Source organism: Staurois parvus, unplaced genomic scaffold (assembly GCF_062004578.1).
Source record: "Staurois parvus isolate SC_StPar_1 unplaced genomic scaffold, SC_StPar_1.0 ptg003474l, whole genome shotgun sequence".
In the NCBI taxonomy this organism is placed as follows: Eukaryota; Metazoa; Chordata; class Amphibia; order Anura; family Ranidae; genus Staurois; species Staurois parvus.
Window position 1 is genome coordinate 25,997 of NW_028321270.1, and position 14,830 is coordinate 40,826.

Here is a 14,830-nt window from a genome sequence, read left to right on the forward strand (position 1 = left end):
CCTTGGCATGGCATATCCGTGCGGCAGCTCGAGCGGCCGTCCCAGAGTCGAGCTGAGCAGAGCAGCAGCTCTCTCTCTCGGGTTGCTTCCAGCCAGGCCTCCCTCCTTCCTCCTTCGGACGGGCTGAAAGCTCGGCTTCCCAGCCAGCTGACTTCCTGCTTTCCTTCGGATGGAGAGACAGAGAGCTTGCTGACTCTCCTCGCTTCTTTTCAGGCCATTGGGCACGTCGTCCCATCCAGGCAAGCCCAGCAAGAATGAAAGCAAGAAAGTGACACGCACCAAACAAAAGCACACAGGCACACCCAGGGTTAAAAACACCTTTAATGGAATGAGGCTTTTCACACCTCGTTAGGAGTTATCAGCAACAAACACAGATAAGGCACAATGAGGAGGAGGACAACAACAATAACACACAACACAATGAAGCCAGCAGGCTGCCGTCTGGTCTGCAGGAGCCAAGGCCAAGGCTGGTTAGGACCACTGGGATGGGCCTCGATCACTCCCATCACAGGTGTGACCTTGTGCCCTTTCCTTTCCTTCTTGGGGAAAGAAAGGAGAGTGACTGCTTGTCGTAGTCATTTCTCTTCTTCTATGTCTGCTTTTGGAAAACCGCATAAGAGGGGTGCACCGGTCCTGGAGGTACTGCAATACCAGGTCGATGCGTGGAGTGGACAGAGCAAGCTCTTCTTCCATCTCCCTGTTCTAAAAATCCATTTAATATATGGTCCCCAGATAGGGGACGTATCAGATATTAAACTGATAAGAACAGATACTACACTTGATCTTAGCCAAAAGGCCGAGAAGCGATAACCGGAAACTCGGGCCTACCCGAGGGCCGCCCGAACGGGCAGAGGGGACGGGCTCGCTGAGAGCTCCACGGGCCGCAGGGGGCCCACTCCTCCGCAGGGCTCTCCCAGGTGGCTGGGGCTGCCAAAATTCACACCTCTGGCCCAGGGCCTGGCTCCCCTGCCTCCACTCCCTCCCTGGACACTTGGCTTCCATCCCCTGGGCCCAGTCTGCTCCTCCTCTAGCCCAAGTGGGCACCAGCAGGTGCTGCTGGTTTGGGGAGAAATCAGCAGCACGGTCGTTTGCATGGCCCCGCCTCTAGGGCGACGCGGGCGAGGCGGGCCACTAGAGGGAGACACAGGCCTTGGCATGGCATATCCGTGCGGCAGCTCGAGCGGCCGTCCCAGAGTCGAGCTGAGCAGAGCAGCAGCTCTCTCTCTCGGGTTGCTTCCAGCCAGGCCTCCCTCCTTCCTCCTTCGGACGGGCTGAAAGCTCGGCTTCCCAGCCAGCTGACTTCCTGCTTTCCTTCGGATGGAGAGACAGAGAGCTTGCTGACTCTCCTCGCTTCTTTTCAGGCCATTGGGCACGTCGTCCCATCCAGGCAAGCCCAGCAAGAATGAAAGCAAGAAAGTGACACGCACCAAACAAAAGCACACAGGCACACCCAGGGTTAAAAACACCTTTAATGGAATGAGGCTTTTCACACCTCGTTAGGAGTTATCAGCAACAAACACAGATAAGGCACAATGAGGAGGAGGACAACAACAATAACACACAACACAATGAAGCCAGCAGGCTGCCGTCTGGTCTGCAGGAGCCAAGGCCAAGGCTGGTTAGGACCACTGGGATGGGCCTCGATCACTCCCATCACAGGTGTGACCTTGTGCCCTTTCCTTTCCTTCTTGGGGAAAGAAAGGAGAGTGACTGCTTGTCGTAGTCATTTCTCTTCTTCTATGTCTGCTTTTGGAAAACGCATAAGAGGGGTGCACCGGTCCTGGAGGTACTGCAATACCAGGTCGATGCGTGGAGTGGGACAGAGCAAGCTCTTCTTCCATCTCCCTGTTCTAAAAATCCATTTAATATATGGTCCCCAGATAGGGGACGTATCAGATATTAAACTGATAAGAACAGATACTACACTTGATCTTAGCCAAAAGGCCGAGAAGCGATAACCGGAAACTCGGGCCTACCCGAGGGCCGCCCGAACGGGCAGAGGGGACGGGCTCGCTGAGAGCTCCACGGCCGCAGGGGGCCCACTCCTCCGCAGGGCTCTCCCAGGTGGCTGGGGCTGCCAAAATTCACACCTCTGGCCCAGGGCCTGGCTCCCCTGCCTCCACTCCCTCCCTGGACACTTGGCTTCCATCCCCTGGGCCAGTCTGCTCCTCCTCTAGCCCAAGTGGGCACCAGCAGGTGCTGCTGGTTTGGGGAGAAATCAGCAGCACGGTCGTTTGCATGGCCCCGCCTCTAGGGCGACGCGGGCGAGGCGGGCCACTAGAGGGAGACACAGGCCTTGGCATGGCATATCCGTGCGGCAGCTCGAGCGGCCGTCCCAGAGTCGAGCTGAGCAGAGCAGCAGCTCTCTCTCTCGGGTTGCTTCCAGGCCAGGCCTCCCTCTTCCTCCTTCGGACGGGCTGAAAGCTCGGCTTCCCAGCAGCTGACTTCCTGCTTTCCTTCGGATGGAGAGACAGAGAGCTTGCTGACTCTCCTCGCTTCTTTTCAGGCCATTGGGCACGTCGTCCCATCCAGGCAAAGCCCAGCAAGAATGAAAGCAAGAACGTGACACGCACCAAACAAAAGCACACAGGCACACCCAGGGTTAAAAAACACCTTTAATGGAATGAGGCTTTTCACACCTCGTTAGGAGTTATCAGCAACAAACACAGATAAGGCACAATGAGGAGGAGGACAACAACAATAACACACAACACAATGAAGCCAGCAGGCTGCCCGTCTGGTCTGCAGGAGCCAAGGCCAAGGCTGGTTAGGACCACTGGGATGGGCCTCGATCACTCCCATCACAGGTGTGACCTTGTGCCCTTTCCTTTCCTTCTTGGGGAAAGAAAGGAGAGTGACTGCTTGTCGTAGTCATTTCTCTTCTTCTATGTCTGCTTTTGGAAAACCGCATAAGAGGGGTGCACCGGTCCTGGAGGTACTGCAATACCAGGTCGATGCGTGGAGTGGACAGAGCAAGCTCTTCTTCCATCTCCCTGTTCTAAAAATCCATTTAATATATGGTCCCCAGATAGGGGACGTATCAGATATTAAACTGATAAGAACAGATACTACACTTGATCTTAGCCAAAAGGCCGAGAAGCGATAACCGGAAACTCGGGCCTACCCGAGGGCCGCCCGAACGGGCAGAGGGGACGGGCTCGCTGAGAGCTCCACGGGCCGCAGGGGGCCCACTCCTCCGCAGGGCTCTCCCAGGTGGCTGGGGCTGCCAAAATTCACACCTCTGGCCCAGGGCCTGGCTCCCCTGCCTCCACTCCCTCCCTGGACACTTGGCTTCCATCCCCTGGGCCCAGTCTGCTCCTCCTCTAGCCCAAGTGGGCACCAGCAGGTGCTGCTGGTTTGGGGAGAAATCAGCAGCACGGTCGTTTGCATGGCCCCGCCTCTAGGGCGACGCGGGCGAGGCGGGCCACTAGAGGGAGACACAGGCCTTGGCATGGCATATCCGTGCGGCAGCTCGAGCGGCCGTCCCAGAGTCGAGCTGAGCAGAGCAGCAGCTCTCTCTCTCGGGTTGCTTCCAGCCAGGCCTCCCTCCTTCCTCCTTCGGACGGGCTGAAAGCTCGCTTCCCAGCCAGCTGACTTCCTGCTTTCCTTCGGATGGAGAGACAGAGAGCTTGCTGACTCTCCTCGCTTCTTTTCAGGCCATTGGGCACGTCGTCCCATCCAGGCAAGCCCAGCAAGAATGAAAGCAAGAAAGTGACACGCACCAAACAAAAGCACACAGGCACACCCAGGGTTAAAAACACCTTTAATGGAATGAGGCTTTTCACACCTCGTTAGGAGTTATCAGCAACAAACACAGATAAGGCACAATGAGGAGGAGGACAACAACAATAAACACACAACACAATGAAGCCAGCAGGCTGCCGTCTGGTCTGCAGGAGCCAAGGCCAAGGCTGGTTAGGACCACTGGGATGGGCCTCGATCACTCCCATCACAGGTGTGACCTTGTGCCCTTTCCTTTCCTTCTTGGGGAAAGAAAGGAGAGTGACTGCTTGTCGTAGTCATTTCTCTTCTTCTATGTCTGCTTTTGGAAAACCGCATAAGAGGGGTGCACCGGTCCTGGAGGTACTGCAATACCAGGTCGATGCGTGGAGTGGACAGAGCAAGCTCTTCTTCCATCTCCCTGTTCTAAAATCCATTTAATATATGGTCCCCAGATAGGGGACGTATCAGATATTAAACTGATAAGAACAGATACTACACTTGATCTTAGCCAAAAGGCCGAGAAGCGATAACCGGAAAACTCGGGCCTACCCGAGGGCCGCCCGAACGGGCAGAGGGGACGGGCTCGCTGAGAGCTCCACGGGCCGCAGGGGGCCCACTCCTCCGCAGGGCTCTCCCAGGTGGCTGGGGCTGCCAAAATTCACACCTCTGGCCCAGGGCCTGGCTCCCCTGCCTCCACTCCTCCCTGGACACTTGGCTTCCATCCCCTGGGCCCAGTCTGCTCCTCCTCTAGCCCAAGTGGGCACCAGCAGGTGCTGCTGGTTTGGGGAGAAATCAGCAGCACGGTCGTTTGCATGGCCCCGCCTCTAGGGCGACGCGGGCGAGGCGGGCCACTAGAGGGAGACACAGGCCTTGGCATGGCATATCCGTGCGGCAGCTCGAGCGGCCGTCCCAGAGTCGAGCTGAGCAGAGCAGCAGCTCTCTCTCTCGGGTTGCTTCCAGCCAGGCCTCCCTCCTTCCTCCTTCGGACGGGCTGAAAGCTCGGCTTCCCAGCCAGCTGACTTCCTGCTTTCCTTCGGATGGAGAGACAGAGAGCTTGCTGACTCTCCTCGCTTCTTTTCAGGCCATTGGGCACGTCGTCCCATCCAGGCAAGCCCAGCAAGAATGAAAGCAAGAAAGTGACACGCACCAAACAAAAGCACACAGGCACACCCAGGGTTAAAAACACCTTTAATGGAATGAGGCTTTTCACACCTCGTTAGGAGTTATCAGCAACAAACACAGATAAGGCACAATGAGGAGGAGGACAACAACAATAACACACAACACAATGAAGCCAGCAGGCTGCCGTCTGGTCTGCAGGAGCCAAGGCCAAGGCTGGTTAGGACCACTGGGATGGGCCTCGATCACTCCCATCACAGGTGTGACCTTGTGCCCTTTCCTTTCCTTCTTGGGGAAAGAAAGGAGAGTGACTGCTTGTCGTAGTCATTTCTCTTCTTCTATGTCTGCTTTTGGAAAACCGCATAAGAGGGGTGCACCGGTCCTGGAGGTACTGCAATACCAGGTCGATGCGTGGAGTGGACAGAGCAAGCTCTTCTTCCATCTCCCTGTTCTAAAAATCCATTTAATATATGGTCCCCAGATAGGGGACGTATCAGATATTAAACTGATAAGAACAGATACTACACTTGATCTTAGCCAAAAGGCCGAGAAGCGATAACCGGAAACTCGGGCCTACCCGAGGGCCGCCCGAACGGGCAGAGGGGACGGGCTCGCTGAGAGCTCCACGGGCCGCAGGGGGCCCACTCCTCAGCAGGGCTCTCCCAGGTGGCTGGGGCTGCCAAAATTCACACCTCTGGCCCAGGGCCTGGCTCCCCTGCCTCCACTCCCTCCCTGGACACTTGGCTTCCATCCCCTGGGCCCAGTCTGCTCCTCCTCTAGCCCAAGTGGGCACCAGCAGGTGCTGCTGGTTTGGGGAGAAATCAGCAGCACGGTCGTTTGCATGGCCCCGCCTCTAGGGCGACGCGGGCGAGGCGGGCCACTAGAGGGAGACACAGGCCTTGGCATGGCATATCCGTGCGGCAGCTCGAGCGGCCGTCCCAGAGTCGAGCTGAGCAGAGCAGCAGCTCTCTCTCTCGGGTTGCTTCCAGCCAGGCCTCCCTCCTTCCTCCTTCGGACGGGCTGAAAGCTCGGCTTCCCAGCCAGCTGACTTCCTGCTTTCCTTCGGATGGAGAGACAGAGAGCTTGCTGACTCTCCTCGCTTCTTTTCAGGCCATTGGGCACGTCGTCCCATCCAGGCAAGCCCAGCAAGAATGAAAGCAAGAAAGTGACACGCACCAAACAAAAGCACACAGGCACACCCAGGGTTAAAAACACCTTTAATGGAATGAGGCTTTTCACACCTCGTTAGGAGTTATCAGCAACAAACACAGATAAGGCACAATGAGGAGGAGGACAACAACAATAACACACAACACAATGAAGCCAGCAGGCTGCCGTCTGGTCTGCAGGAGCCAAGGCCAAGGCTGGTTAGGACCACTGGGATGGGCCTCGATCACTCCCATCACAGGTGTGACCTTGTGCCCTTTCCTTTCCTTCTTGGGGAAAGAAAGGAGAGTGACTGCTTGTCGTAGTCATTTCTCTTCTTCTATGTCTGCTTTTGGAAAACCGCATAAGAGGGGTGCACCGGTCCTGGAGGTACTGCAATACCAGGTCGATGCGTGGAGTGGACAGAGCAAGCTCTTCTTCCATCTCCCTGTTCTAAAAATCCATTTAATATATGGTCCCCAGATAGGGGACGTATCAGATATTAAACTGATAAGAACAGATACTACACTTGATCTTAGCCAAAAGGCCGAGAAGCGATAACCGGAAACTCGGGCCTACCCGAGGGCCGCCCGAACGGGCAGAGGGGACGGGCTCGCTGAGAGCTCCACGGGCCGCAGGGGGCCCACTCCTCCGCAGGGCTCTCCCAGGTGGCTGGGGCTGCCAAAATTCACACCTCTGGCCCAGGGCCTGGCTCCCCTGCCTCCACTCCCTCCCTGGACACTTGGCTTCCATCCCCTGGGCCCAGTCTGCTCCTCCTCTAGCCCAAGTGGGCACCAGCAGGTGCTGCTGGTTTGGGGAGAAATCAGCAGCACGGTCGTTTGCATGGCCCCGCCTCTAGGGCGACGCGGGCGAGGCGGGCCACTAGAGGGAGACACAGGCCTTGGCATGGCATATCCGTGCGGCAGCTCGAGCGGCCGTCCCAGAGTCGAGCTGAGCAGAGCAGCAGCTCTCTCTCTCGGGTTGCTTCCAGCCAGGCCTCCCTCCTTCCTCCTTCGGACGGGCTGAAAGCTCGGCTTCCCAGCCAGCTGACTTCCTGCTTTCCTTCGGATGGAGAGACAGAGAGCTTGCTGACTCTCCTCGCTTCTTTTCAGGCCATTGGGCACGTCGTCCCATCCAGGCAAGCCCAGCAAGAATGAAAGCAAGAAAGTGACACGCACCAAACAAAAGCACACAGGCACACCCAGGGTTAAAAACACCTTTAATGGAATGAGGCTTTTCACACCTCGTTAGGAGTTATCAGCAACAAACACAGATAAGGCACAATGAGGAGGAGGACAACAACAATAACACACAACACAATGAAGCCAGCAGGCTGCCGTCTGGTCTGCAGGAGCCAAGGCCAAGGCTGGTTAGGACCACTGGGATGGGCCTCGATCACTCCCATCACAGGTGTGACCTTGTGCCCTTTCCTTTCCTTCTTGGGGAAAGAAAGGAGAGTGACTGCTTGTCGTAGTCATTTCTCTTCTTCTATGTCTGCTTTTGGAAAACCGCATAAGAGGGGTGCACCGGTCCTGGAGGTACTGCAATACCAGGTCGATGCGTGGAGTGGACAGAGCAAGCTCTTCTTCCATCTCCCTGTTCTAAAAATCCATTTAATATATGGTCCCCAGATAGGGGACGTATCAGATATTAAACTGATAAGAACAGATACTACACTTGATCTTAGCCAAAAGGCCGAGAAGCGATAACCGGAAACTCGGGCCTACCCGAGGGCCGCCCGAACGGGCAGAGGGGACGGGCTCGCTGAGAGCTCCACGGGCCGCAGGGGGCCCACTCCTCCGCAGGGCTCTCCCAGGTGGCTGGGGCTGCCAAAATTCACACCTCTGGCCCAGGGCCTGGCTCCCCTGCCTCCACTCCCTCCCTGGACACTTGGCTTCCATCCCCTGGGCCCAGTCTGCTCCTCCTCTAGCCCAAGTGGGCACCAGCAGGTGCTGCTGGTTTGGGGAGAAATCAGCAGCACGGTCGTTTGCATGGCCCCGCCTCTAGGGCGACGCGGGCGAGGCGGGCCACTAGAGGGAGACACAGGCCTTGGCATGGCATATCCGTGCGGCAGCTCGAGCGGCCGTCCCAGAGTCGAGCTGAGCAGAGCAGCAGCTCTCTCTCTCGGGTTGCTTCCAGCCAGGCCTCCCTCCTTCCTCCTTCGGACGGGCTGAAAGCTCGGCTTCCCAGCCAGCTGACTTCCTGCTTTCCTTCGGATGGAGAGACAGAGAGCTTGCTGACTCTCCTCGCTTCTTTTCAGGCCATTGGGCACGTCGTCCCATCCAGGCAAGCCCAGCAAGAATGAAAGCAAGAAAGTGACACGCACCAAACAAAAGCACACAGGCACACCCAGGGTTAAAAACACCTTTAATGGAATGAGGCTTTTCACACCTCGTTAGGAGTTATCAGCAACAAACACAGATAAGGCACAATGAGGAGGAGGACAACAACAATAACACACAACACAATGAAGCCAGCAGGCTGCCGTCTGGTCTGCAGGAGCCAAGGCCAAGGCTGGTTAGGACCACTGGGATGGGCCTCGATCACTCCCATCACAGGTGTGACCTTGTGCCCTTTCCTTTCCTTCTTGGGGAAAGAAAGGAGAGTGACTGCTTGTCGTAGTCATTTCTCTTCTTCTATGTCTGCTTTTGGAAAACCGCATAAGAGGGGTGCACCGGTCCTGGAGGTACTGCAATACCAGGTCGATGCGTGGAGTGGACAGAGCAAGCTCTTCTTCCATCTCCCTGTTCTAAAAATCCATTTAATATATGGTCCCCAGATAGGGGACGTATCAGATATTAAACTGATAAGAACAGATACTACACTTGATCTTAGCCAAAAGGCCGAGAAGCGATAACCGGAAACTCGGGCCTACCCGAGGGCCGCCCGAACGGGCAGAGGGGACGGGCTCGCTGAGAGCTCCACGGGCCGCAGGGGGCCCACTCCTCCGCAGGGCTCTCCCAGGTGGCTGGGGCTGCCAAAATTCACACCTCTGGCCCAGGGCCTGGCTCCCCTGCCTCCACTCCCTCCCTGGACACTTGGCTTCCATCCCCTGGGCCCAGTCTGCTCCTCCTCTAGCCCAAGTGGGCACCAGCAGGTGCTGCTGGTTTGGGGAGAAATCAGCAGCACGGTCGTTTGCATGGCCCCGCCTCTAGGGCGACGCGGGCGAGGCGGGCCACTAGAGGGAGACACAGGCCTTGGCATGGCATATCCGTGCGGCAGCTCGAGCGGCCGTCCCAGAGTCGAGCTGAGCAGAGCAGCAGCTCTCTCTCTCGGGTTGCTTCCAGCCAGGCCTCCCTCCTTCCTCCTTCGGACGGGCTGAAAGCTCGGCTTCCCAGCCAGCTGACTTCCTGCTTTCCTTCGGATGGAGAGACAGAGAGCTTGCTGACTCTCCTCGCTTCTTTTCAGGCCATTGGGCACGTCGTCCCATCCAGGCAAGCCCAGCAAGAATGAAAGCAAGAAAGTGACACGCACCAAACAAAAGCACACAGGCACACCCAGGGTTAAAAACACCTTTAATGGAATGAGGCTTTTCACACCTCGTTAGGAGTTATCAGCAACAAACACAGATAAGGCACAATGAGGAGGAGGACAACAACAATAACACACAACACAATGAAGCCAGCAGGCTGCCGTCTGGTCTGCAGGAGCCAAGGCCAAGGCTGGTTAGGACCACTGGGATGGGCCTCGATCACTCCCATCACAGGTGTGACCTTGTGCCCTTTCCTTTCCTTCTTGGGGAAAGAAAGGAGAGTGACTGCTTGTCGTAGTCATTTCTCTTCTTCTATGTCTGCTTTTGGAAAACCGCATAAGAGGGGTGCACCGGTCCTGGAGGTACTGCAATACCAGGTCGATGCGTGGAGTGGACAGAGCAAGCTCTTCTTCCATCTCCCTGTTCTAAAAATCCATTTAATATATGGTCCCCAGATAGGGGACGTATCAGATATTAAACTGATAAGAACAGATACTACACTTGATCTTAGCCAAAAGGCCGAGAAGCGATAACCGGAAACTCGGGCCTACCCGAGGGCCGCCCGAACGGGCAGAGGGGACGGGCTCGCTGAGAGCTCCACGGGCCGCAGGGGGCCCACTCCTCCGCAGGGCTCTCCCAGGTGGCTGGGGCTGCCAAAATTCACACCTCTGGCCCAGGGCCTGGCTCCCCTGCCTCCACTCCCTCCCTGGACACTTGGCTTCCATCCCCTGGGCCCAGTCTGCTCCTCCTCTAGCCCAAGTGGGCACCAGCAGGTGCTGCTGGTTTGGGGAGAAATCAGCAGCACGGTCGTTTGCATGGCCCCGCCTCTAGGGCGACGCGGGCGAGGCGGGCCACTAGAGGGAGACACAGGCCTTGGCATGGCATATCCGTGCGGCAGCTCGAGCGGCCGTCCCAGAGTCGAGCTGAGCAGAGCAGCAGCTCTCTCTCTCGGGTTGCTTCCAGCCAGGCCTCCCTCCTTCCTCCTTCGGACGGGCTGAAAGCTCGGCTTCCCAGCCAGCTGACTTCCTGCTTTCCTTCGGATGGAGAGACAGAGAGCTTGCTGACTCTCCTCGCTTCTTTTCAGGCCATTGGGCACGTCGTCCCATCCAGGCAAGCCCAGCAAGAATGAAAGCAAGAAAGTGACACGCACCAAACAAAAGCACACAGGCACACCCAGGGTTAAAAACACCTTTAATGGAATGAGGCTTTTCACACCTCGTTAGGAGTTATCAGCAACAAACACAGATAAGGCACAATGAGGAGGAGGACAACAACAATAACACACAACACAATGAAGCCAGCAGGCTGCCGTCTGGTCTGCAGGAGCCAAGGCCAAGGCTGGTTAGGACCACTGGGATGGGCCTCGATCACTCCCATCACAGGTGTGACCTTGTGCCCTTTCCTTTCCTTCTTGGGGAAAGAAAGGAGAGTGACTGCTTGTCGTAGTCATTTCTCTTCTTCTATGTCTGCTTTTGGAAAACCGCATAAGAGGGGTGCACCGGTCCTGGAGGTACTGCAATACCAGGTCGATGCGTGGAGTGGACAGAGCAAGCTCTTCTTCCATCTCCCTGTTCTAAAAATCCATTTAATATATGGTCCCCAGATAGGGGACGTATCAGATATTAAACTGATAAGAACAGATACTACACTTGATCTTAGCCAAAAGGCCGAGAAGCGATAACCGGAAACTCGGGCCTACCCGAGGGCCGCCCGAACGGGCAGAGGGGACGGGCTCGCTGAGAGCTCCACGGGCCGCAGGGGGCCCACTCCTCCGCAGGGCTCTCCCAGGTGGCTGGGGCTGCCAAAATTCACACCTCTGGCCCAGGGCCTGGCTCCCCTGCCTCCACTCCCTCCCTGGACACTTGGCTTCCATCCCCTGGGCCCAGTCTGCTCCTCCTCTAGCCCAAGTGGGCACCAGCAGGTGCTGCTGGTTTGGGGAGAAATCAGCAGCACGGTCGTTTGCATGGCCCCGCCTCTAGGGCGACGCGGGCGAGGCGGGCCACTAGAGGGAGACACAGGCCTTGGCATGGCATATCCGTGCGGCAGCTCGAGCGGCCGTCCCAGAGTCGAGCTGAGCAGAGCAGCAGCTCTCTCTCTCGGGTTGCTTCCAGCCAGGCCTCCCTCCTTCCTCCTTCGGACGGGCTGAAAGCTCGGCTTCCCAGCCAGCTGACTTCCTGCTTTCCTTCGGATGGAGAGACAGAGAGCTTGCTGACTCTCCTCGCTTCTTTTCAGGCCATTGGGCACGTCGTCCCATCCAGGCAAGCCCAGCAAGAATGAAAGCAAGAAAGTGACACGCACCAAACAAAAGCACACAGGCACACCCAGGGTTAAAAACACCTTTAATGGAATGAGGCTTTTCACACCTCGTTAGGAGTTATCAGCAACAAACACAGATAAGGCACAATGAGGAGGAGGACAACAACAATAACACACAACACAATGAAGCCAGCAGGCTGCCGTCTGGTCTGCAGGAGCCAAGGCCAAGGCTGGTTAGGACCACTGGGATGGGCCTCGATCACTCCCATCACAGGTGTGACCTTGTGCCCTTTCCTTTCCTTCTTGGGGAAAGAAAGGAGAGTGACTGCTTGTCGTAGTCATTTCTCTTCTTCTATGTCTGCTTTTGGAAAACCGCATAAGAGGGGTGCACCGGTCCTGGAGGTACTGCAATACCAGGTCGATGCGTGGAGTGGACAGAGCAAGCTCTTCTTCCATCTCCCTGTTCTAAAAATCCATTTAATATATGGTCCCCAGATAGGGGACGTATCAGATATTAAACTGATAAGAACAGATACTACACTTGATCTTAGCCAAAAGGCCGAGAAGCGATAACCGGAAACTCGGGCCTACCCGAGGGCCGCCCGAACGGGCAGAGGGGACGGGCTCGCTGAGAGCTCCACGGGCCGCAGGGGGCCCACTCCTCCGCAGGGCTCTCCCAGGTGGCTGGGGCTGCCAAAATTCACACCTCTGGCCCAGGGCCTGGCTCCCCTGCCTCCACTCCCTCCCTGGACACTTGGCTTCCATCCCCTGGGCCCAGTCTGCTCCTCCTCTAGCCCAAGTGGGCACCAGCAGGTGCTGCTGGTTTGGGGAGAAATCAGCAGCACGGTCGTTTGCATGGCCCCGCCTCTAGGGCGACGCGGGCGAGGCGGGCCACTAGAGGGAGACACAGGCCTTGGCATGGCATATCCGTGCGGCAGCTCGAGCGGCCGTCCCAGAGTCGAGCTGAGCAGAGCAGCAGCTCTCTCTCTCGGGTTGCTTCCAGCCAGGCCTCCCTCCTTCCTCCTTCGGACGGGCTGAAAGCTCGGCTTCCCAGCCAGCTGACTTCCTGCTTTCCTTCGGATGGAGAGACAGAGAGCTTGCTGACTCTCCTCGCTTCTTTTCAGGCCATTGGGCACGTCGTCCCATCCAGGCAAGCCCAGCAAGAATGAAAGCAAGAAAGTGACACGCACCAAACAAAAGCACACAGGCACACCCAGGGTTAAAAACACCTTTAATGGAATGAGGCTTTTCACACCTCGTTAGGAGTTATCAGCAACAAACACAGATAAGGCACAATGAGGAGGAGGACAACAACAATAACACACAACACAATGAAGCCAGCAGGCTGCCGTCTGGTCTGCAGGAGCCAAGGCCAAGGCTGGTTAGGACCACTGGGATGGGCCTCGATCACTCCCATCACAGGTGTGACCTTGTGCCCTTTCCTTTCCTTCTTGGGGAAAGAAAGGAGAGTGACTGCTTGTCGTAGTCATTTCTCTTCTTCTATGTCTGCTTTTGGAAAACCGCATAAGAGGGGTGCACCGGTCCTGGAGGTACTGCAATACCAGGTCGATGCGTGGAGTGGACAGAGCAAGCTCTTCTTCCATCTCCCTGTTCTAAAAATCCATTTAATATATGGTCCCCAGATAGGGGACGTATCAGATATTAAACTGATAAGAACAGATACTACACTTGATCTTAGCCAAAAGGCCGAGAAGCGATAACCGGAAACTCGGGCCTACCCGAGGGCCGCCCGAACGGGCAGAGGGGACGGGCTCGCTGAGAGCTCCACGGGCCGCAGGGGGCCCACTCCTCCGCAGGGCTCTCCCAGGTGGCTGGGGCTGCCAAAATTCACACCTCTGGCCCAGGGCCTGGCTCCCCTGCCTCCACTCCCTCCCTGGACACTTGGCTTCCATCCCCTGGGCCCAGTCTGCTCCTCCTCTAGCCCAAGTGGGCACCAGCAGGTGCTGCTGGTTTGGGGAGAAATCAGCAGCACGGTCGTTTGCATGGCCCCGCCTCTAGGGCGACGCGGGCGAGGCGGGCCACTAGAGGGAGACACAGGCCTTGGCATGGCATATCCGTGCGGCAGCTCGAGCGGCCGTCCCAGAGTCGAGCTGAGCAGAGCAGCAGCTCTCTCTCTCGGGTTGCTTCCAGCCAGGCCTCCCTCCTTCCTCCTTCGGACGGGCTGAAAGCTCGGCTTCCCAGCCAGCTGACTTCCTGCTTTCCTTCGGATGGAGAGACAGAGAGCTTGCTGACTCTCCTCGCTTCTTTTCAGGCCATTGGGCACGTCGTCCCATCCAGGCAAGCCCAGCAAGAATGAAAGCAAGAAAGTGACACGCACCAAACAAAAGCACACAGGCACACCCAGGGTTAAAAACACCTTTAATGGAATGAGGCTTTTCACACCTCGTTAGGAGTTATCAGCAACAAACACAGATAAGGCACAATGAGGAGGAGGACAACAACAATAACACACAACACAATGAAGCCAGCAGGCTGCCGTCTGGTCTGCAGGAGCCAAGGCCAAGGCTGGTTAGGACCACTGGGATGGGCCTCGATCACTCCCATCACAGGTGTGACCTTGTGCCCTTTCCTTTCCTTCTTGGGGAAAGAAAGGAGAGTGACTGCTTGTCGTAGTCATTTCTCTTCTTCTATGTCTGCTTTTGGAAAACCGCATAAGAGGGGTGCACCGGTCCTGGAGGTACTGCAATACCAGGTCGATGCGTGGAGTGGACAGAGCAAGCTCTTCTTCCATCTCCCTGTTCTAAAAATCCATTTAATATATGGTCCCCAGATAGGGGACGTATCAGATATTAAACTGATAAGAACAGATACTACACTTGATCTTAGCCAAAAGGCCGAGAAGCGATAACCGGAAACTCGGGCCTACCCGAGGGCCGCCCGAACGGGCAGAGGGGACGGGCTCGCTGAGAGCTCCACGGGCCGCAGGGGGCCCACTCCTCCGCAGGGCTCTCCCAGGTGGCTGGGGCTGCCAAAATTCACACCTCTGGCCCAGGGCCTGGCTCCCCTGCCTCCACTCCCTCCCTGGACACTTGGCTTCCATCCCCTGGGCCCAGTCTGCTCCTCCTCTAGCCCAAGTGGGCACCAGCAGGTGCT

At 56.8% G+C, this 14,830-nt stretch overlaps 13 non-coding genes across 13 annotated transcripts; all 13 read right to left on the reverse strand.

Annotated features, from left to right (window-relative positions):
* Nucleotides 1-617: 617 nt before the first annotated feature.
* LOC149428110 (U2 spliceosomal RNA) lies at nt 618-808 on the reverse strand. The gene has a single exon (XR_016310893.1). It is a non-coding gene; the product is annotated as a U2 spliceosomal RNA (small nuclear RNA).
* Nucleotides 809-1,764: 956 nt separating this feature from the next.
* On the reverse strand, nt 1,765-1,956 carry LOC149428111 (U2 spliceosomal RNA). The gene has a single exon (XR_016310874.1). It is a non-coding gene; the product is annotated as a U2 spliceosomal RNA (small nuclear RNA).
* Nucleotides 1,957-2,913: 957 nt separating this feature from the next.
* On the reverse strand, nt 2,914-3,104 carry LOC149428112 (U2 spliceosomal RNA). The gene has a single exon (XR_016310894.1). It is a non-coding gene; the product is annotated as a U2 spliceosomal RNA (small nuclear RNA).
* A 957-nt stretch (nt 3,105-4,061) lies between these two features.
* Nucleotides 4,062-4,251, reverse strand: LOC149428113 (U2 spliceosomal RNA). The gene has a single exon (XR_016310875.1). It is a non-coding gene; the product is annotated as a U2 spliceosomal RNA (small nuclear RNA).
* A 957-nt stretch (nt 4,252-5,208) lies between these two features.
* On the reverse strand, nt 5,209-5,399 carry LOC149428114 (U2 spliceosomal RNA). The gene has a single exon (XR_016310896.1). It is a non-coding gene; the product is annotated as a U2 spliceosomal RNA (small nuclear RNA).
* Nucleotides 5,400-6,356: 957 nt separating this feature from the next.
* LOC149428115 (U2 spliceosomal RNA) lies at nt 6,357-6,547 on the reverse strand. The gene has a single exon (XR_016310897.1). It is a non-coding gene; the product is annotated as a U2 spliceosomal RNA (small nuclear RNA).
* Nucleotides 6,548-7,504: 957 nt separating this feature from the next.
* LOC149428116 (U2 spliceosomal RNA) lies at nt 7,505-7,695 on the reverse strand. Its single transcript, XR_016310898.1, has one exon. It is a non-coding gene; the product is annotated as a U2 spliceosomal RNA (small nuclear RNA).
* A 957-nt stretch (nt 7,696-8,652) lies between these two features.
* Nucleotides 8,653-8,843, reverse strand: LOC149428117 (U2 spliceosomal RNA). The gene has a single exon (XR_016310899.1). It is a non-coding gene; the product is annotated as a U2 spliceosomal RNA (small nuclear RNA).
* Nucleotides 8,844-9,800: 957 nt separating this feature from the next.
* Nucleotides 9,801-9,991, reverse strand: LOC149428118 (U2 spliceosomal RNA). Its single transcript, XR_016310900.1, has one exon. It is a non-coding gene; the product is annotated as a U2 spliceosomal RNA (small nuclear RNA).
* A 957-nt stretch (nt 9,992-10,948) lies between these two features.
* Nucleotides 10,949-11,139, reverse strand: LOC149428119 (U2 spliceosomal RNA). Its single transcript, XR_016310901.1, has one exon. It is a non-coding gene; the product is annotated as a U2 spliceosomal RNA (small nuclear RNA).
* A 957-nt stretch (nt 11,140-12,096) lies between these two features.
* LOC149428120 (U2 spliceosomal RNA) lies at nt 12,097-12,287 on the reverse strand. Its single transcript, XR_016310902.1, has one exon. It is a non-coding gene; the product is annotated as a U2 spliceosomal RNA (small nuclear RNA).
* Nucleotides 12,288-13,244: 957 nt separating this feature from the next.
* On the reverse strand, nt 13,245-13,435 carry LOC149428121 (U2 spliceosomal RNA). Its single transcript, XR_016310903.1, has one exon. It is a non-coding gene; the product is annotated as a U2 spliceosomal RNA (small nuclear RNA).
* A 957-nt stretch (nt 13,436-14,392) lies between these two features.
* Nucleotides 14,393-14,583, reverse strand: LOC149428122 (U2 spliceosomal RNA). The gene has a single exon (XR_016310904.1). It is a non-coding gene; the product is annotated as a U2 spliceosomal RNA (small nuclear RNA).
* Between the last annotated feature and the right edge of the window lie 247 nt (nt 14,584-14,830).